At 43.8% G+C, this 20,350-nt stretch overlaps 1 protein-coding gene across 1 annotated transcript in view; it reads left to right on the plus strand.

Annotated features, from left to right (window-relative positions):
• ADGRL3 (adhesion G protein-coupled receptor L3) overlaps positions 1-20,350 on the plus strand; it is a 529,084-nt gene that overhangs the window by 72,252 nt on the left and 436,482 nt on the right. The window contains exon 2 of the mRNA XM_074589233.1: positions 19,613-19,679. The gene's annotated coding sequence lies outside the window, so the exon portion shown is untranslated. The remainder of the gene's footprint in view (positions 1-19,612; positions 19,680-20,350) is intronic.

Here is a 20,350-nt window from a genome sequence, read left to right on the forward strand (position 1 = left end):
TACCAAACACCTGGCTGTGTAAAGGAGGCACCAGGGCTCCTCTCCCCTGAAACCTTTCCCTCTCAGCAAGGTTAACCTGCTCAGTAGCTGAAGGTAAATGCTTTCTGAAAGCCAAGTGCTCAAGAAGTTTAAGAAGGGCTGAAATCAGTGGGCTTTGGGCATCTCACCCCTGTCTCTTAGTACTTCTGCATTGCTGTGTAGCCTCACTTCCTGAACTCTGTCCCACCAATCTAAGGAGGGACAATGGATGTTCAGTGAGCAGCTTCACGGTATGTTCTATTCCCTCAGCTGTTGACCTCATATTTTATTCCCTGCAAAGTATTGAAATGCTGAAGATACAGTTATTAACATCATTTTGACTCCTTTGTGCTGTTTGTCGCTGTGCTGCAGAAGCAGCGAATAATTTATTTGCCCCTTACCATTGCAAAATATCTGTCTGTCTATCTATCTGTCTATTTACTTGGGTGACTCTGCAGATGGGGAAGTCAAGGTTGGAGAACTCTACCTGCTGGCTGCAGGTTTGAGGTCAGAGTTGCCCACATAGTGAGCATGTGTTGCGCTCTGTTTATTCAAAGCACGGGCTCCCCTGCATTCAGTTGTGGTTTTACTTGCGCAAAACTTTTGCAGTGAAGATCTTAGGTTGTCACTTCAGCTGTCCGACAATTTTTATCTTTCTGGAAGTTCAGCTCCCACGTCAGCTTCTCAGATTCACTCCTGTTCGACGAGGGCGCTCAAACCAGAAAAGGATGCTGTTGGTCACCGGGAAGGCATGAATGCTGTCAATGTCTTCTGCCTCAAGGCAACTCAGGTCTTCACAGAACGCTCTTGGAAACGTGTGCATTGAGCAGGAGGACGTGATGCAGAGGGACTGCAAGGGAAGCAGAAAAGTCTTCTGGCAGCATGAGAAATAACCAGCATCCTTCTTACTGGTGCATCCAGTTTGGGAAAGCCAAGTATGAATTAATTTCCTTTCCCAGGGGCTGGAGCAGAGAAACTGGTAGGTCTCCACTGAAGTGTCGGTGGGTGCCCAGTGCCTCCCAGTGCTTACCTGCCATCATCTCGCTGGGGGCTGCCAGCTCTGCCTGCCAGGCTCTGTGTGCCTCCCAGCCCTGCCGTATTCTGCTGAATATGCTTTTTCCTGGTGCAGCTGAGTTCATTTTCCTGCAGCAAAGTCCCTTGTGAGGCTCCTTGCCTCAGGAATTCGGCCGTCAGCCTTCAGGAGATGCTTGCCTGCAGGTTTCAAAAATAGCATCTAATCATCTGCAGGAGCGCGGTGGCTGGGGTAAATGAAGTGTCCCTATGCCTTGGCTCCACCAACTTCAATGGCCAAGCATCACTTCTAGGCACTTCAGTCTTACTTACCTGCGTAAAAAATTTAACTGGCACTTAGGGTTCTTGGTTTCTCCAAAGCCTTAAACTGCCTCTGGCTGACTTCCAGCCACAGCAGAGGAAGGGAAGCCTGGCCACGCAGCGCCTGCCCTCCCCGTTGTGCCGACTCTCTCGGGAGGGGAAGGTGTGTTTTGTTCCAGATGCAAACTGGCTCCACGCAGCTCGCCGGGGATGTGTCGCTGCCTTCTACTAGAGTGGAGCAGTTATGTAGGTCTGGTTTCCCCACAGAGGAGTGCAATGCCTCCGCTTCCCCATGCCATTAAGTTCTTCCTCCCTGGGAAACAAAATGGCTAAAAGGAACAAAAAGTTTGTGTGGACTTTGGAAGCAAGCCTCTGGTTTGGGGTCCCATTGCTTTCTCTCTTTTCTGCCTTCCTGGTATTTATGGAGAGAGATTTTTTTTATTTTTTTTTCATTGTGGAGGAGGCGGAAAGGGGAGCAAGGCTCCTAAAACATTCATTCCTTCCTCTTAAATATGTGTTCCCTGTGTTGTCTCATTTCCAGGCTTAGGCGTAATGTAGCTATCAAAGCCTCCCCCTTGGCCTCGTCATGCAGCGTAGCATATTTTTGCCCTTAAGCAAAGGAAACAGATGATAAGCTGAAGCTAGCTGTCCTTGTATTGAAAGCGCCGGAGCGGGGCCAGCAATCCCTGCTGCCGCGGGTACGTGCCGGCTATGGACGCCTCGCTTTCCATGAATCTGTGCCATGTGCCAGCTGCTTCTTTTCAAGGCCATGCAATGTCCTAGGAAATTGTGGTGGTGGGGAGATGGTCAATGTACTCTTAGTCCTGCCTCTGCAGTCTGGCGATGAGAAGCGAGAAACGAAAGCCAAGCCAAGAGCGGCTCGTGGACCAAGAGCAAGCAAGTGGGTGCCTCGGCATGAGAAATACTAACCAAGAACAAGCCCTTTAAAAGTGAAATGTCCTCTCTTCCCCAGTCTAGGAGGCTAATGGGTCTTGATATCTGTGAAGGGCTCATAGTCCCCACTGGAAGGTGATCTGTTGTGGCCCTTGTGCTCACTACCAAGTGTCCCTTCTCTGCCAGCCTCCCCTCTGGTAGGGAAGAGGCTAGCAGTGCAAAACGACATTATCGTCCTCTATTAAGAAGTGGTTTATCAGTTTAGTTTGCAGGTGGCTGTCGCATTTCAAAGCTTTAGTAGAAGATGACTTGGGCTGGTTTGGAGATCTCCTGTGGTGTTGATTTGTTTGTTGCCTATGCTTGTGCCTCACCTTGCAGGCATCCTGCCATTATGTCCTTGTGAAGCAGTGTTATTCTTCGTTTCTTGTAGAGGTGAGAGATGGCATTTTTCTTCCCATTGCTTGTGTGTACACAGTTTCTGGGTTTTCTCTAGTTTTGATAGCAGGAGAAGCGCTGACTGATATGTACAGACCCCCATCTTAGACTTTACTCCCTTGGAAATGAGTGAGGACCTCTTGCTCTTGACTTCAGAGGGTCCCGAGCAACCTTGGCAGGTGAGAACGCACAAGGTATGGTGCAGGTCAGGTGAGGAAATGGGAGAAAAAGGAGCATTGCTGTATGTTATCTGCAAATCAATGTTGAGAATTTTGTTTTCCTTTTTGAGTGTACAGACAGGTAGCCTGCCTTCACCTTCTGTTTCCAAGAAAATAAGAAGGGGAAACCACTGCATTATAGCAAGAAGGAATGTAGCTGCAGAAGGAGCGCTGAATGCACCCAGCACCATTGTCCTTCATGCCTCCTGGTTGCCTGCTTGACATTTGGAAAGGTTTTTGTGGTCGTATTCCTCACTGAGGATTGATGTTTACAGACGGCATATGAAATCCTGCCACAATGACTTTAATGAGCTCAGGGCGTTGCTCAGAAGGTTTCCTGCCTGCTGTCAAAAATGCCAAGCTCTTGATTGCCCTCAAAGACCTGGAGGCCTTGCAGCGCTTTCAGACTTTCCCACTGTCAAAGTATTCTGGTTAGGAAATACCCCAAAGACAACTTTAGAGCTGTATGATTCTGATTGCAGTACAAGGCTATCAAACAGTTTCTCTCACCCTTTGATTATTATTTTTTTTTTCTTTTCCTCTTTTTGTAGAAAAGTGGGCCTTGTGCCCCGCCTCTAGTCTCCAGTTCAAGTCCCACGGGAAACACCAGCAGCATTACTGCTTTCAGAAAGGCAGGTGTGTCCTTTGGTTTGAGAAAGTTCTTGTGAATACATATGACTTTTCTAGGGTCATTAGTGGTTGATTTTTGTGATCCAATCTCCCGTCATAATCAACTGGATTGGGAACTGAGTTGGAGATAGGTTTATATATGAGTTCCTATACATAGATAGGAAAAGTGGGAGTGTCTTGGGAGTGTTGACCTGCTTGGGGTTAGAAAGGCTTTGCAGAGGGATCTGGGCAGGCTGGATCGATGGGCTGAGGCCAATGGTATAAGGTTCAACGAGGCAAGTGCCAGGTCCAGCACTTGGGTCACAACAACCCCATGCAGCGCTACAGGCTTGGGGGAAGAGTGGCTGGAGAGCTGCCCGTCGGGAAAGGACCTGGGGGTGTTGGTTGACTGCCGGCTGAATATGAGCCAGCAGTGTGCCCAGGTGGCCAAGAAGGCCAGAAGCATCCTGGCTTATATCAGGAATAGTGTGGCCAGCAGGACTAGGGAAACGATCATCCCCCTGTACTCGGCACTGATGGGGCCCCACCTCAAATACTGTGTCCGGTTTTGGCCCCTCACTACAAGAAAGACATTGAGGTCCTGGAGCGGGTCCAGAGAAGGGCAATGAAACTGGTGATGGGTCTAGAGCACAAGCCTTATCAGGAGTGGCTGAGGGAGCTGGGGTTGTTTAGCCTGGAGAACAGGAGGCTGATGGGAGAGATGTAGAGACCTTATTGCTGTCTACAACTACCTGAAAGGAGGCTGTAGCGAGGTTGGGGTTGGTCTCTTTTGCCAAGTAACAGGCGATAGACAAGAGGAAACAGCCTCAATTTGTGCCAGGGGAGGTTTAGATTGGAGATTAAGAAAAATTTCTTCACTGAAAAGTTATTAAGCATCGGAACAGGCTGCCCAGGGAAGTGGTTGAGTCACCATCCCTGGAGGTATTTAAAAGATGGGTAGAGATAGCGCTTAGAGGTGTGGTTTAGTGATGGTTTTTGTCAGAGTTAGGTTGATGGTTGGACTAGATGATCTGAAATGTCCCTTCCAACCTAGGCAATTCCATGATTCTATGAAAAGCGAATATTTGCACAGACATCAGAAACTGTGTTTTCCGTGTCGCAGCAATACTCCTCTTTCCCTATAAAGGAGCCACTCTCATCCCTGATGATGAGAGGTGTAGCGGCTCCTTTCTGTGCTGAATCCGTTGCTGTATTCCTGTTGATGTAGTCAGCAATGTGCAAGACAATTAGACTATTTACTCTCCAAAGTGCTGTGAGGGAGCACTGACTTGTAAGCATCTTTGAGGATAAGCATAAGTACTCTGTTATTGGGGGGAAAAAAAGAGGAGCTGCAAAAATGGCCCAAGAGATCTTATCTGTAAAACACTTTTATTTATTTGCTTTTCCCCCCCTCGCCATTTAGCTGGATGGAATAGTATTTTATGAGCTGTGTTAACTACGTATTGGCTAAGAATTGACTCTGACTTGGAAACTACTATGAAACACAGAGATGAGCCAAAGCGGGATCTTACTGCGTGGTGTCCAGAGCTGTTGTTGATCTGAAAGGCTTGCAGCTTGCCAGTGCTCAGGTGGTGGGTGACTCTTGGCTCACCAGGGTGCAGGACTCGAGTCCCGCTGAGGCATGTAGATACTTGGGAATTAGGGGACCACAGACATGCTGAGGAGGACCACAAATCATGTATTAGCTTGCATTTGCACAGTGCTCCGAAGATGATAAATGTTGTCTAAATGTTCACTTGAACTTCAGCATGAATGAAATCCAATAGAAATTTGGTTTGGACTTTATTTTCAAACAGGTTTTGTGGTGGTTTTCTGGTTTTGATCATTTAAATATTTATGAAAAATATGGGGAAAAGTTTCCATTAAGAAAGAAATCTTGCAGTATTCAATTGACTGTCTTAATATCCAGTTCTGTGGTGTGACTGCAGCACCAAATCCTGCAGATTCCTTTCCCTTTGTGGCTACAGTAGACACATGTGTGTGATGAGACCGAGAAGGGTAATGTTTGCGACAGGACTTACTTCTAGTTCCCCACCTTTTGGAGTGGGGCACAGACTGACCAGCAATGACTGCACTTGGTATGGTCAGAGCAGTGAGCTGAAATCCTCCTGCTGGTGTTACACATAAATGCAAAGCATCTGAGCCATCGGTCCCTTCCAGCCTGGAAATGGGAGAATCTGGGCCAGGATTCAGGGGAACGCTGCCCGGAGTTAGGCTTTAAAACACAGCCTCCTGAATCTCAGACGTGCTAAGTCCCCAGCAGCTCCCGCTGATGTTGGAAGCTGGTTTGGGAGCCTTGGCACGCCAGAGGATGGGGCTGCTTTAGCCAGGTGACTAAAAATAGTTGGCTTTAGGACTGATTTTGGGAACCTCAGCCAGTGTTTCTGGGGGCTTTATCTTCTAGCAGCCCAGACCTGTGTTTGCAGCAGTGAGGATGCTGACTGCCTGATCAGGATTTGACATGCAAGGACCTATAGGGTCCTAGCAAATGATAAGAATATATAAGGAGATTTTTTGGATTTTTTCCTCACTCCCAGTAAGCCTTGCTGGCTAAGACAGTCCCTCTCAGTTTAATTTCTTTGTGCTCTTCATCCTCCCACTGTGCTGCGCAGAATCTCAGCCTTTAACATTTTTCACCTTGTTGAATTGACTGTGTGTATTAGTAGAGTGAATGAGTCATCTGGCGTATTTAAGTGCAAACCTTAGGAGAAGATGGCTCTAGAATTGCCTTTTCTACTGGAAGCTGATAAGCTCATTATATATGTAAAAAAGGCCATGTATATCTGGCAAAGCCAATATATGACTTGGTAGCAAAGACCAGTCTGAAATACAAAATATATGTTACGATGAATTTAAACACCTTCCTAAATCACAGCTATGCCATTTTATTAGACATTCTTTCATAAACTATGAAAGCTTTAGCTATCATATAAATCTGTCTCTTAATAGGCAGCAGTTACATTTCTTTATAATTTATTTCTCCGATACTGCTCAGCAAAAATGCACCTTCCTGGCAACTTGGTTTATATACTACATTTTGTGTATCACACCAAGCCAAAATTTCTTGCCATGTTCTCTCTGCTGCTGCCGTGTGAATAATAGAAATATAATCTAGAGGTTGTGAAGATAGAAAGAAGTCCTTGTGTTGCTGGTTCTGAGCAAGGAGATGGGCTCCTGCAAGCAGCTTCTCACGTTTCTCATCTGGGACCACCCACCACTTAGGGTTTGCTTAGTGCTGAGGGCAGCGAGACCTCTTAGAGCGGTTCAGAATGAACGTGATAAATATACATCGGCCATTGGGGATTGCTGGTATCTCAGTTCAGACCAGTCACTATCATTTTTATTGCTCTAACACAATGCTTACTTGAGCCGCTTGTTCCGGACGTGGGAATATGTGTGTGAATGTCTTTGATGAGTGTTCTAGGAAATCCCGGCCGGCAAATACCTCATGAGTTACAATTGAGGATGTTGAACGTGACTCGTGATGGTGGTCAGGTATGCCTACGGACTGCCTTTCAGGGTGGTTCTCACTTCAGCTGTCACTGCCGCCCCCCAACCACCTGATGTGGAGCAGTGGTTGGCATCTGGGAGCTGCAGTGGGTTTGCCCATCCTTCTTTAGTTTAGGTCATTGGTGCCTCACCACCAATTCCAGTCAATCAAGAAAGTGGTAACCCCCAATCCTAAGTCTACCAAACATTTTTACATTTTTCTGTCCGGGGTTTTTACTGATAAGTCTAATGCTGGATGAAAACATACTGTCTCTCAATATTCTGCTAAATGGCTAGCACTGGGGTTTTTTTCATACTGTTTAAACAATTATAGTCTCTTTTCATTCATTTGATGGCTTCAACCAATATTCTTGCTCTGGTAAAATATTTTGAACACTGTTTCTCTGTTTATATTTCTCCATATCAACGAAGAAGCACCGTCAGGAATGAGGATAGACAGAGACTTTTCTGTGATGTTCAGCAGCTGATGCTTTTTGGCCAAGTGACCTCTGTAATGGTTCATGCAAAAAGAAGGGAAATTTAAAGCGCTTTTTTTTTTTTTTTTTGTTCTAATTACTAGAGGTCTGCCTTCCTTTTTTCAGGTCAAACCATTAATAAAATCTCCTTTACCGTGTTAAGAAAGCCTGAGCAGTGCTCATCGTTTTAAGAGTTGACGATTCCTCTCTTCTATCTAAAAACAAGCCAACCGTGATTAAAACTGTGGTATCCACTGAGACCTCCTAGTGCAAAACTTCCTTAAAGGAGCACCTGAGGAGAGTGCATTTTTTGGCAGTGCCTTTTTTTTTTTTTTTTTTAAATTCAGAAGAGATTAATAATTTATGTGACTTGAGAAAAACGTATCAGCCAAAACCAACGTGTCTAGGAAATAGCCAAGTTCTAACTGTCGTCTCCAAATGAGTGCAGTTTTCTAGAAGTTGAAAGGATGTGTAATGTGGGCTTAGAGTGGGTACAGAAATGTCTCCCTGTGGGTTGATGCATTTGTTATCAAGCACCACCACACAAAAAGCTCTGATTTACCCAAAACCAGTGTCTCTGCCAGTTCCTGCAATTGGTTTTCTCACAGCCATCCCATTCAGTATGTCTTTGTAATTTCAATAAGTAATTTAGCTCCTTTAAAAAGTATATGCTTACCTGGAATACTTTCCTGCATTTTTAATTTCCTTTTGCTTGTGTCAGACTACTGATGACATTGCAAAATGAAATGAATATTTGATTGCAGAATTTATAATAAATGCAGGTCTAATTGCTTAAGCCAGTCATGTTTATATATCTGATGCCGTCAAACTTCTTTTGGAAAAATACATCAAGACGCCAGTCTGGCAGGGCTCTTCACCACATCCTTAATTTTCATCTGCGCTAGTTTTACGGATGCTGCTAAGACTCCTCAGTTATTTGAAACTGAGAAGGGGGCTGGCTTGTTTTCCTTCTGCAGCAGTAACGGTAAGGTTTAAGCCCTGTATTAAGGATGGTGTGGCAGCATGTGCCAGCAAATCCCGGTATTTTAGAGCATAGGTAGAGTTAAGCACGTGCCCACACTGTGAAGTTGGATGCTTTGAAATGCTACGTAAATGCACCCATCGACTGAATGAGAGAAAAGTGCTACCAGGAGCATCCATCTTGCCTGAGATTCAAGAAGAAGCTGAGAAAGCGGCGTTTTTTGCTATTTGGTCAGGTGTGGCAAATGCAAACAGCAGCTTTGCAACAGAAGGACTCTTCTGTCACGGATATTTAAGCAAGCTATTAAAACACTTATTCTTGTCCTCTCTGTGAAAAATTGTGGCGAGTAGTTGAAAGATGATTTGTTTACGCTGGCTAACTGCAAACAAAACTTTATCGTTTACCTTTTAAAAAATTTAGGGTGAAACCAAGCAAGGAAATTTAAAAAACTAAAAAATAAGCTGTTGAAAAGCAGTGATCTTCTCAAACGTGGAGAGAAAACGCGTGTTAGGGAGAGCTAGTTATGTGCTACCTCTGGGAAACAAACAGCAATGGCAATTAAAATACATTTGTCTGTTCCAAGGGGAAAACCAGCATTGACTTGATTCTTGATTACCCCTTTTTATATCACAATGCACAAGTTGAGGCATTTGTTCTTAATTCCAGAAGTTTTCCTGAAAAGGGAGTATGATACAAATGCTTGGCTGGAGTTGAGCGAGTCGTGGCGCAGCACCGGTTTTAATTGTGTGCCCGTGAGAAGACCCCTCTGGATGATGGGGAGCTGCTTCGCCCGCATGAGGTGGGGTGATGTACGTGAAGGCCAGGCTTGAGTGCCTTCATTAAACCTCTTGCAGGGTGGTGGAGGATAGCTCCTGAGGATTTTAATGGGATTGCAGGTGTGTGACAGATGTTGTTTGGGACACCATGAAAGGTGCCAGCGCCCCACATCAGAAAAGTTTGCTGCACACCTAGAGCAGCTCTGGCTCCCTTTTGGCTCGAGACGTGCCTGACACTTGATCCTGGCGCTGCTAGGAGCCAGGGTCTTTCTGGTTGTAATCTGTTCCACTTTCTGGGGCAAAGAAGAAAATATTTTTAATGTGAAATCCATTTTAAAACACACCAGGAAAAAAAGGACCCTACAGCTGTTTGAAAGCTGTTCGGAAGTATGGCATATTAGAAATAGTCCCAGCTGAAATGGATTAGCAGGCAGAGTTCAAGTGAGGAGGTCAAATGTGTAAACTGAATGCAATTTATCTTGTGGCACTGCAGTTTATCATATGATTGCAGAAATAAAGAAATACCACACGCATGCACATATTCACACCTAATAATTTAAGAATAACTGGAAAAGGTCTTAAAAGACATTAAAAAGGCTTCTGATGACATCATCCTACCTGGGGTAATAAACCAAAGACAGTTGAAGTCAGTTCCAAAATAGCTGTAGCCAGATACGTCTTTATATGCCTGCCTTTATATATATTTCGTGTCTCAGGAGAAAGGTATTGAACACTAATATTGCATACTAACTGTGTGGGAATACAGTGGTAAGGTTTTTCCTCTCATGGATTTCTTCATGTTACATTTCATTTGGGTTTTTTTTTGGTTTTTTTTTTTTTTTTTTTTACATTTACAGAACTCCTTTAGTGTCAGGATTAGCTGCATTTATAGATCTTGAAAACTTGTGGGATGGTTTGCCCCTTAGAAAACCGAAAGAAAATTTCGGCAGGGCATTACTGTGCAGTTTCCTTGGAGCCTCTCCTTTTGGGAAAGTTTTATTTTCAACTTTAGGGGGAGCAGGAGGCCTCTCCACCCCCCTGCCCCCCCTCCCTCCCCCATAGCTTTTTTCTTTTCTTTTCTTTTTTTTTTTTTTTTTTTTTTAATCTTCCTTGCTGGTTAGAGGGCTTCTCCCTGAATTTGAATAGCAGACGGTTGGATAGTCGAATTCATGAGGGCATCTGCATAGAGACCCCCTGCTTCCCTGGTGACTCCAGACCCTGGCGGCACAGGACTTTCAAAGCCCATGCTTTGCAGGTGCCAGTGTTGGTGATCCTTCAGTGCGTCGGGACCACACGCAGTATTTTCCTTGACAGGTTGCAAAGCTCATAAAATGAGGTTGTGGAAGCTCGTTTAAAGGTCGTGGAAGATGCTTATGAAAAATCTGGTCATTCTGGGACTTGTAGAATGGAACGCATTGCCTTGAGACAATGCAGCCTGTTAATAACCTTTAGTTCTGCGTTGGATATTAATATCATCCAAGGTTGTGCATGTGTGTGAGTTAATCACGCTCTGATGTGGGAAGGTATTCCTTTGCACTTTGAAATATATTTACTAATGTCACCAAAATAGAAAAGATGATGGGCGTCCTTACGAAGGAGGAACTATGACTGGTGAGGCACTTGGAATTAAAAGGTCAAGACAATTTTGCATTTCAGTCACATTGGATGCTAAGTTTAATGATGAGGACATTTTTTGAAAGATGCTTTAGATGGCGTAAACTCCAGTGAAGGACGTTAATGTCACGTTAATAATAATTATTTAGAAGTGTGACAAACTCTTCTTGAGCAGCCTCTATTAGGCACAGCCTCAGAAGGAAATTTAAAGTAGAAGGTAATTTCTAGATGCAATTAAAAACTTGTCAGAGTGGAGAAGCAGCCACTTTCTGTCTCACTTTGATTGTAAGCACTGTAATGAAGTGGCTTAGCCTGGCATTTTCCTACCTGCAGCTTGAGCATGGGCAATCGTAGTGCGGTATCTGGTGCAGTTGCATTTCTAATGCATTAAGCTCTGATGTTGTTCTTGGAGGAAAAATACCCCAAACTTGTTTTCTGTGGTAATTTTCTTTTAAGGACTTTTTTTAAACAACTCCGTGAAAGATCAGCGGCCCTTGTTTCATCCATAATCATTTCAAGATGTGATCCATGTAGAAAACTATAGAGTTGGCATGTTTGCAACTTTTCCTTATCCTTGCATGCCAGTTGCTTGGGGGATAGTAACTGGAGCATGTAGCCCTCCCTCCAGTGTGCCCTCCCAGGCTGCATATTTCTGAACTCTTCCGTTGCTTTTGTCTGCTTATCTTTTATATTATTGAGGAACGTGCAAGAAGTGTCTCGACAACAGCCTCGGGGCTTCTTTGGTTTTAGACCAAAACCATTATACTTTGCTGTTTATGCATCCCCATCCACCACTGCCAGTGACCCCAATCTACTCCTGGCCCGGGCAGCCCCTGTAATCAGGCCATGGATGGACTTTATAATTGTTATCATCTAGCACCAAAGATGAATTTCTATGTCCTCCACTCTGGTTCTCCCATCAGCATTTCTAAGAGCCATTCACCTCACTTCATGTTAACAAAATCTGGGGGATGACGTCAAGGGGAGATTATTGATGGGGCTGAGATAATTATTGTGTGCTGGTCTCCATGTTTTTATCTTGACGTTTCACACAAGCAGGCCACCCACAGCAACTGTCCCTATCTGTTCTCGATGAAGTTCAGTGAGATCCCCGTAGGACCATCCCTTTGCCAGTGTATTTTCATGGTTCAGGATGCCCTTAGGCTGCAAGCTATGGTGGACCTTCACGTGTGACTCCCCAGCTGTGGTTGACACCAATACAGAGCTGGGCTAGGTGCCATGCAGCTGCTATTTTTGGTTGCAAGTGTCAGGATAGGGCTCCCTGGTGGCCTCTGGTTCATCTTGAGTGCTTGGCGTGTTCCATCACCCAACACATCATGAAACCAGTGACTTAGATTTTAAAGAAAACCGTTTTGGGAAAGGATAGAAATCTATAAACCAAAATTAAAACTAACTGTGGGTTGAATGTGCACACAGGAGAAAGGTTGCATTAACCCTCTTATAGGGGTATTTTGAAAAACCCTCATAACATTGAGTTAGCAAGGAAAAAATGGAGCTGTTATGTCCTAAGTTTGGATGCTGGTGTCTGGTGGGATTTTTGCTTTGTGTGTCTTGTTTTGGTAAAGGTTGGAAGAGTTCTAGGGTTGTGTAATGCTGTGCATTTTATGGCACATTTAAATGTCTATAACATAAATAGCTTTACCATCAGAAGGCATGAATGTCAGCCTATTGACACATTATAAAGACACAAATGGAATGTAGCCTGGCAGACTAGTGCTGGTTTTGAGATTTAATAGTACATCTGTATCATTTATCCCAGTGGGAAATAACACAGGATGTTGCCTTGTAATTTTTTACTACTGTATAATAAAATGTACCCATAATAAATGGTGTCTCAGCAAGTAACGCAGCAGATTCTGGATTTTGTCCAGTGTGCCTTTACCACTCTAGGTTAGCTTTGCCTCCCCAACTTTAGGCAACATACAGTTTTTGACTGGACACAAACTGAATGTGGAGCTCTTTAATGTGTTATGTATGTATCTGTATGGAAAGAGACCCTCCTTGTGCCAAATGCATCCCACCTCTTAATTAGCTGGTGTTAGCAGCGTACTGCTTCATTCCTCTCCGAATCACTCACATCTTAAGTTGAACTGTCCTTGAAAGGGTCTGTTCTGCATTTCTGCACTTCAAGAATGTCTTTGCAGGTTGATTGCTTTCCCAAATGTCCTTACTGTGATACACTGTTATGTGCAAGTAGCCTTTTGGTAAAAACTTGAGCAATGATATTTTGTCGAAGCATTATCAGACTCATGCAAATGGAGAGCAGGGATTTGGTGGATTTTAGTTGGTTGAATTTAACTCATCGCCTATTCCCTGCCCGATGCTAATGGGGCATCTTGCACACCTTTTAGCGTGCTTGGGAGGGGATGTGTCCTGCCCGGTGCCGGTCCTTCCCTAGCTGCAGTGTCTGGGCTGTCGCATTGCTGCAGGCTGTGATTTTTTTATTAAAGCCATGAGAAGTCTGAGAAAGGACTCTTAGGCGCTTCTGCAGGGGCCCGATAATACAGAAGGGCTCTACGGGTGCTTTCTAACATCTGGCCCGCGATGTTCCAAGTGAAGAAAAATATGAAAACATTATTTTGCGCGTATGAGAGTACTGCACATTTGTAAAAAGACAATTAACATAGAAATGAGGGAGGCTTTTGATTCATCAAGTAGATTCAGCAGACTGTGTCGTTTCCTTGATTTTCATTTTAATTAGGATTAATCAGTTTTATCTCCTAAGGTCTTTGCTGGGAATTTACACGAAACAGAAGACTTTGGTCAGCGGTGTGCCAGTGTAATAGCCCCTACTTGAAGAAATCCAGCTGTGGCACGTATAGCCAGGATTAGATTTGGCAGGACCCCAGGGTCCCTTCTCCTCTCGCGTTAAGTGCCTTGCTGTTGCAGGGAACCCTCTGGGTCTTCCAATACCAGGGCCTAGGCTTCACGTAGCTGCCTGGTTGCTTGCTTCTAAAACCGCTTGGGACCAGTATTTTGCTTGGAAAAAATATCCCTTTGATGCAGGCTTTAAATAATGGCTGCTCTCTGCTCCACAAACAGGCACAAAAGTCTCGCTTAAGCCCAGCCGCTGCTGTTCCCGACAGCTGGGAGCGAGAGCTGGGCGAGACAAAATGAAGCTGACCTTTTTCTCCTCAAAGTCAATATATTTCACAGAAGCGTATGGGTTTGGATGGAGTTCCAGAGGTTCTGTTTGATATGTTAGAAGTCGAAAATGAGGGAAGTTCTATAGGAAGGAGAGCAGCATCCCAGTGGCCTCGCAGGGGAAGAGGCGAGGTTTAAGTGCATGTTCTGCATGACGCAGAGCAGAAGCATGACTCCAACGCGCCTTAGGTGAGTGTTGCTGTCCTACTGTTAGGCTGTATCCTCTCTTTCTTCTATCCCCCCCACCCCCCCTCTCTTTTTTGGCATCTTTTTAAAGTCTCTTTCTCATCCCACCGAGGGGGGAAAAATAATCTTTGAAAACTATTACAAAATGAAACGGATCTTTCTGGTTTAGTTGCTAGATGTATTTGTGCGCGGACAAATTTCATCTTGGAAATTAGAGTAATTTGAAAACTTGATGAGCTTTTTATTATGGTTGTTTTTCTGTACCTAAAAAAAAGATGTCTTGCTGTGAAAACTTCCCTGTAACATGCAGGTGGAAATTTAGCTTGTAGCTTGTTTCCTTACTGGAAAGGATATGATTGTTCCAAAATATAGGAAATGTAAATGTTTTCCTATTAATTATAGGAGAGCAAAATTTCATCCATGTGGGCCCTACAACATTAAGTGTCAAGTGTAGGCTTTAAGCTTCTTGTACACTCAAATAACAGATCTGAAAGCCATTAGGCATATGAACAAGAAGAAAACGGAGACAGAAGGCAAAAAATGCTGAAGGGAAAATCCTACTGAACGCCCACAAAGCATTCTCAGGCTCACAGAAATGACCTGCTCCATTTCTGTTACGCAGAAGTGTTAAAAGGAGAGCAGGCGACCCCTCTCCCCCAAATCATTCATCTGTTATGTCTGCAATGTATTTAGACTGAATCCTTTCCCAGATGCTGTGGATCTGTCGGTTCCAGGGGAAATTAATGGGATTTTACCATTTGCTTTGAGGAAGAGAGGACTGGACTTTCTCCTGCTATCTTTGGCAGGAAGGAGCGAGGAGCTTTCCTGTCTGCTTACTTTAAATATTGCGTCTTTTTAAGCGTTTTTGCCAGATAGCCTAATTTGTGTTACTGCAATACACCGTGTTGGAAAATTACAGAGGTTAATGTACAGCACTGTGATACACAACCATAATGGTAGACTCTAATGTTTTTTAAATGGTAAACCAAAGGCATTCGTAATACGAGTTGCAGTGAATTCCCTGCAGTTCTCGACAGAGATTAGTTTAGCATTGCTTTTAATATTTTATGCACTGAAGTTGTTTGCAGAGACTAAAAGCTTCACTCACTTTGCACACCCGTGCTTTGTTCTTTCCTGGTACAAAGCACAACAGAAGCACTCTCTTGCTGATGAATTGCGTGGCAGGAAGTTTTATTAAATTCCAGTTATACCGCCTTGGAAAGATTTTTCTAGTAATCGGTGAAAACAATGTCAGATTTATGGTGTCATAACGGGGCCAGGTAGTTAGAAATCTAACCTTTTGTAATATCACTAGTTGCATATTAATATTTTTAAATATCTAAACCACATAAGAATGACCTAGGAGGTTTTGACTTTAAATGTTACTGTAGAGATTTGACTGTACATAATCCCATTAAAATAGAAAAGTACAAGATAAAACGATCCATTTGCAATTATAATTATGCATATCGAGATTGACCATTCCTTAAAAAATTGGAAGTGCAAGGTGGAGAAGGGCATTTGAGCAATCGCTCTTTTGTTGAAAGCATTGATGGAAGAATAAAAAAATTGAGGGGGATCGATTTGTCAGTAATGTGCACAAAAAAGTATGGGAAGCATTTCTTTGGAAGGTGAGGGGAAGGTAACTCTCCCACCGTCATGGTTAGCTTTCCTTAGAGAGCCACCACAAAAATACATGATCAAACACAGAACACTGTTCTATGAACAGTAGTTCTATGAACTACTTCATCTGCTCTTGACATTTGATAAATAAAGTGTATTAGTTGATCAGCTTAGTATCGGAGAGTCAGCACAGCCTTATGCGTGCTCAACAGAGGAGGTGAGTTTTGTTCTCGCTCTGTCGGTGGTGTGCTGTTTGACCTTGAGCAACTATTTTTTGTCTCTGTGCCTTTCTTTCTGCTAATGCTTGATTGCCTTGTCTTCTTGGAGGATGTGCTCTTCGGGAGAGAGATTTCTTTGCATTGTGTTCTGTGAACAATGAAGGCTGAGCCTAGCCGAAGCCTCTAGGGGCATCTCTAACACGAATTATAATTGTTAGCTTTAATCACTTTCATCAAAAGAGCTTGGTAATGGAGGATGTCAATGTGCGGGATTTGGAGAGATCTGTAGGGTGCATGTTAATTAAGTCACCGTAGGTGAAAGTTGCTGATTTGGTTTCACAGGGCTGATGCAGAGACGCAGAGGCCCAGGAGTGATGCTGTGCTGCTCCATATGGGTTTTCATCTCCAAAAGCGTGACACCGGGTGCTCACTCCTCTACTCGAACAGAGTCAGAAATGAGGTGCTTGGTATGTTTTAGCAAACAAGGCTTTTTCGCAAGCCTCCTGCTGGTTGCCCAAACCTTTGCGTGGCTTTTTTTTTTTTTTTGTGGGTCCCTGTGCTGTGAGCATTAACGACTGAAGTCGGGCCGTTTGGCTTTTTGCAGTGAAGACAGCTGCTCGAGGCTGAGCCATCCCATCTTGATGGATTCTCTTCCCAGCCTTTGCTGTTGCTGAACAGAAAGTGTTTATCGTTGCTCTCCCTAATAGCAGCTTCTGTTTTGGCATGGAGGTGCAGCAGCATGCTGGTTTGCAGATTAATTGCCCTTCTTCTGGCATCTAGTGATGCAGAGCAGTATGCCCTTGTCCTATTTGAGTGGATACATTTCTTACTTACCATAGCAGAGGATTTAGAAATATTTAGCCCTATGAACGCCAGCAGTCATGTTAGTAAGAATGGGCTTTGTGGAAAGATCTATGTTATCCATTTAGCAGTAATCTCTGCAGGTAGAGCTTCAGGGGAACGTGGAATGGAGCAAGGGAGAGAAGGTGATTTCCCTTCTCCATTAGCATCTCAAGTGAAATCACTTGCCAGATTGTCCCAGCAGAGTGCAACTGGGGAAGAACTGGGTAAGAAATGGCAAAAGCTCTCTGAGAAGTCCTGTAGGCTTTAGAGGGGAGCAGGTTAGTCGCGTGGTGTGGAAAGCAGTAAAAGAAAATAAAAGCAAGCTTCCCTTGCATATGGGGCAGGCTCTGTACTGCTGCATTAACAGGAGTCAGAGGTAAAGCAACGTCTCTTTCTTTAGTGTGTTTGTTCTGTCTTTTAGGGCTAACACCAAATCCCTATAGTTTCTGCAGCGCGCCCACTGCCAGCGAGCACTGAATCTCTAGCAAATATTTTGCAAGATCGTTGCCGTGCAGGGATCCCGGTATTGTTCCCTTCTTATTTTAATAAGAACAAGAATTCCCCAAACTACATTTGAAATCTGCATAGAAATAGCATATGGCAGAGGCCAACTCAAGGTTATACGTTTGGCATTTGGGGAGGGAAGGCAAGAAAGTACACTCACATTATGATAAAATAAAGGTGAGCTGGGAGGAGAGCATGTGCTGAATCCTAAAATGACACAGAAGAGCCGTAAACCACTGTATGTTGTGCTATCTCCAGCCTTTTACGCTCCACGCAGAAGTGAAATCTGGGGTATCATAAATGAAACAAAGACCTTGTTTTAATTTAATTTAAAAAGCCATTGCAAATTAATGGGGTAACAAACATTTACTTCTTCAGACTAGGCAAACCACCATTTCTCTGCTCCATACTGCTGCCATCAAATCAGAGTTATTCTCCAAAAGCTTCCTGGAACCAGGTGGAGGTTTTGCTATAAAACATAAGCAGAGTAGTCTAAACAAACGGCATTTTTCCTAGAAATAAAGTATATGGATGCCCTCATGAGGTGTTGCCTGGTCTGCTCTGCACTCGTAAAAGTGTTTTTTTCCTACTGAAACTGTATATATTTGACCAAAATTGAAGGCTGAAAATAGCTAACATCTGGAGACTTTTTCATTTGTACAGTGAGAAATAATAACTGGTCTTACCCTGCGTTTGCCTGTAAATTTTTTTCGATGGTCCAAAACCTGTTTATTGCTTACAGAGGCAATTTTGCTGACAGGCAACCTGGAATAGGTCTCTTTTTCTTCCAGAGCATCCATACTTGCCTATTATAGAGAAATCACTCAAAAAGCAGCATGCATGCTGGACTCTCAAGCCTTGTTTTAAGTTTTAATTTACTTGTCTGACTTCCAGCGTTACTGAATGCAAGCGATTGCTCCTTTAGTACATAAATAAGACGAATTATGTGTTGGCGGCCAGTGCCTCAGCCTCCTCCTTTTCATACTCTCAGGGGAGTACCTGCCGAGGAGTGCGTAGAGCTGGGGTTAAACTTTCCTTTTTTTTGGCATGAAAGATTAAAGTAGGGCCGTTCTGGATCAGCTGAGCTGTGAAACCAGAGCCCTAGGACCACTTATTTGGACCGCAAAGTTTTTAAGGTATCGGATGGTCCAGGGTGTGGGACCATGGGGCAAAGCTCTGCTGCAGTCCCTGTTGGGAAAGGCTTAGGGACCTGCCACTGCAGCTGGAGGAACTGGTCCCAGTTTAACACTGGTTCCTATTTTAATCAGGCTTTATACTTTTTCATTTAAATGCACTTCTTCCAAATGAAATGACCTGTGTGCTCTCCTACAAGTTGTAGAAAATGAGCTGGGCTTGGAGTTGATGTTGGAAGCAAAATTCAGGCAGGAGGACTCATTGCTATTTCCATTGTGTGGGTTTTTTATTTTATTTTCTAATGGTTTAATTGGAGCGGGATGGGGTCCAGGGTTCCTCTGCCATCCAGCTTGACTCTGACAAAACTGATTCCCACCGAAGTTTCATCTGTAGCAATCCCAACTGTGAAGAGCAATTTTTCATGTGTAATTAATCCTAATAAAACCAACATTTCCAGGAGGCTGACCTGGATCCATGCATTTCATGCTTTTGTCAATTAATGTTACATTTAGCCCTAAACTAACACTGTAGTTAGAGGAAAATTCTGGAGATGTAAGGGGATGGAGGAAATTTAAGATGTAACTGCTGAGGAACAGGAATTAACATCCTTACAGTCGTAATTTGTTTTACATCCTTTTCAAACTAGGTATTTCTTCATTATTCTGGTGCAGCAATCTGTAAAAAAAATCTCTGGTAAAACCTCTAGTATAACAATAGTTTATCCAGGTCACACTGGAGTCTGTTATGGTGAAGAGATACTCAGGTACCTGCACGTGAGTTCAATAACTACTTGTATCTCTAAGGTTTTTTTTTATAATTTGCAGTTATAACTTCCACTCACTTTTCATCCAGCCATTGCTGGTTATGTGCTAGTACTTCTTCCCATACAGAGTTGTGCTTTATAGAGATTAAAAATTCTTACAGGCTTTTAAAAATCAGATCTGTTGACCAAAACCAGTTGTTCATCGCTGTATCCTCTGGTGCATGTATAGCAGAAGGTTCACGGGTGCCTAATAAGTCCTCGGAGGCAAGTATAAATGGTTTTTAATTTTTTTCTTTTTCTCTTTGTTTCCAGAAATGCTGAATTCGGTACTCTGCAAAAAATAGTGTGTGGATTTTTAGCACCTGAAGAACAAGAAAAGGTAATTACCGGACCATACAGTCTAGCCTCATTTGTTAGCTGTGCTAAAATATTTAACTGCTCGTCCTGTTCGTGTTGCGTGAGCCTACAGCACCATCTCTGCATATGGGTTTTGTGTATTTTCAGTTATGCAGGCACTGTTTTGTTTTCTTGAGAATGTTCCTTTATGGGAAGGGGGCAGGGGAACTAAAGCAGTAGAGCATGAGAACGCTGAAGCAAAATGGTAGAGAACGGCACTCTGTGAACCTTTTCAGTGCATGTAGAAGTGAAAAAGGTAAAAGAAGGGGGGGAAAAATAATCAAGGATTGTATGTGCTAACACAACAGGTTGTGGGCTTCCCTATATTTGCAAGACCACCTAGCACAGCCTTGCAGCACGGTGGGCAAGTACTGAAGAAGGCTCAGTGTTCATCAGTGTTACAGCAGCCTCCTCGTGTTTCGGTGACCGAGTAACTTGTGGGGTGGTGCACCCTGCTCCGGAGGTCGTGAGCTCCTCTGCTGCCTGGGAGCCTGCCTCTTGCAATTGAGTCTCTTGATCCTCTTGGGTTGTGACATTTTGCTTGGGCAACGCAGCTCGACAGGGCTATGGCTCGGTTGCTGGTGTTAAACAAAATGCTGTTCATCAAACTTTCATGAGCCGCTTTGCCGGGGGCTGCGTCTTGAAAGCCTAGGC

Source organism: Larus michahellis, chromosome 5 (assembly GCF_964199755.1).
Source record: "Larus michahellis chromosome 5, bLarMic1.1, whole genome shotgun sequence".
Taxonomy (NCBI): domain Eukaryota; kingdom Metazoa; phylum Chordata; class Aves; order Charadriiformes; family Laridae; genus Larus; species Larus michahellis.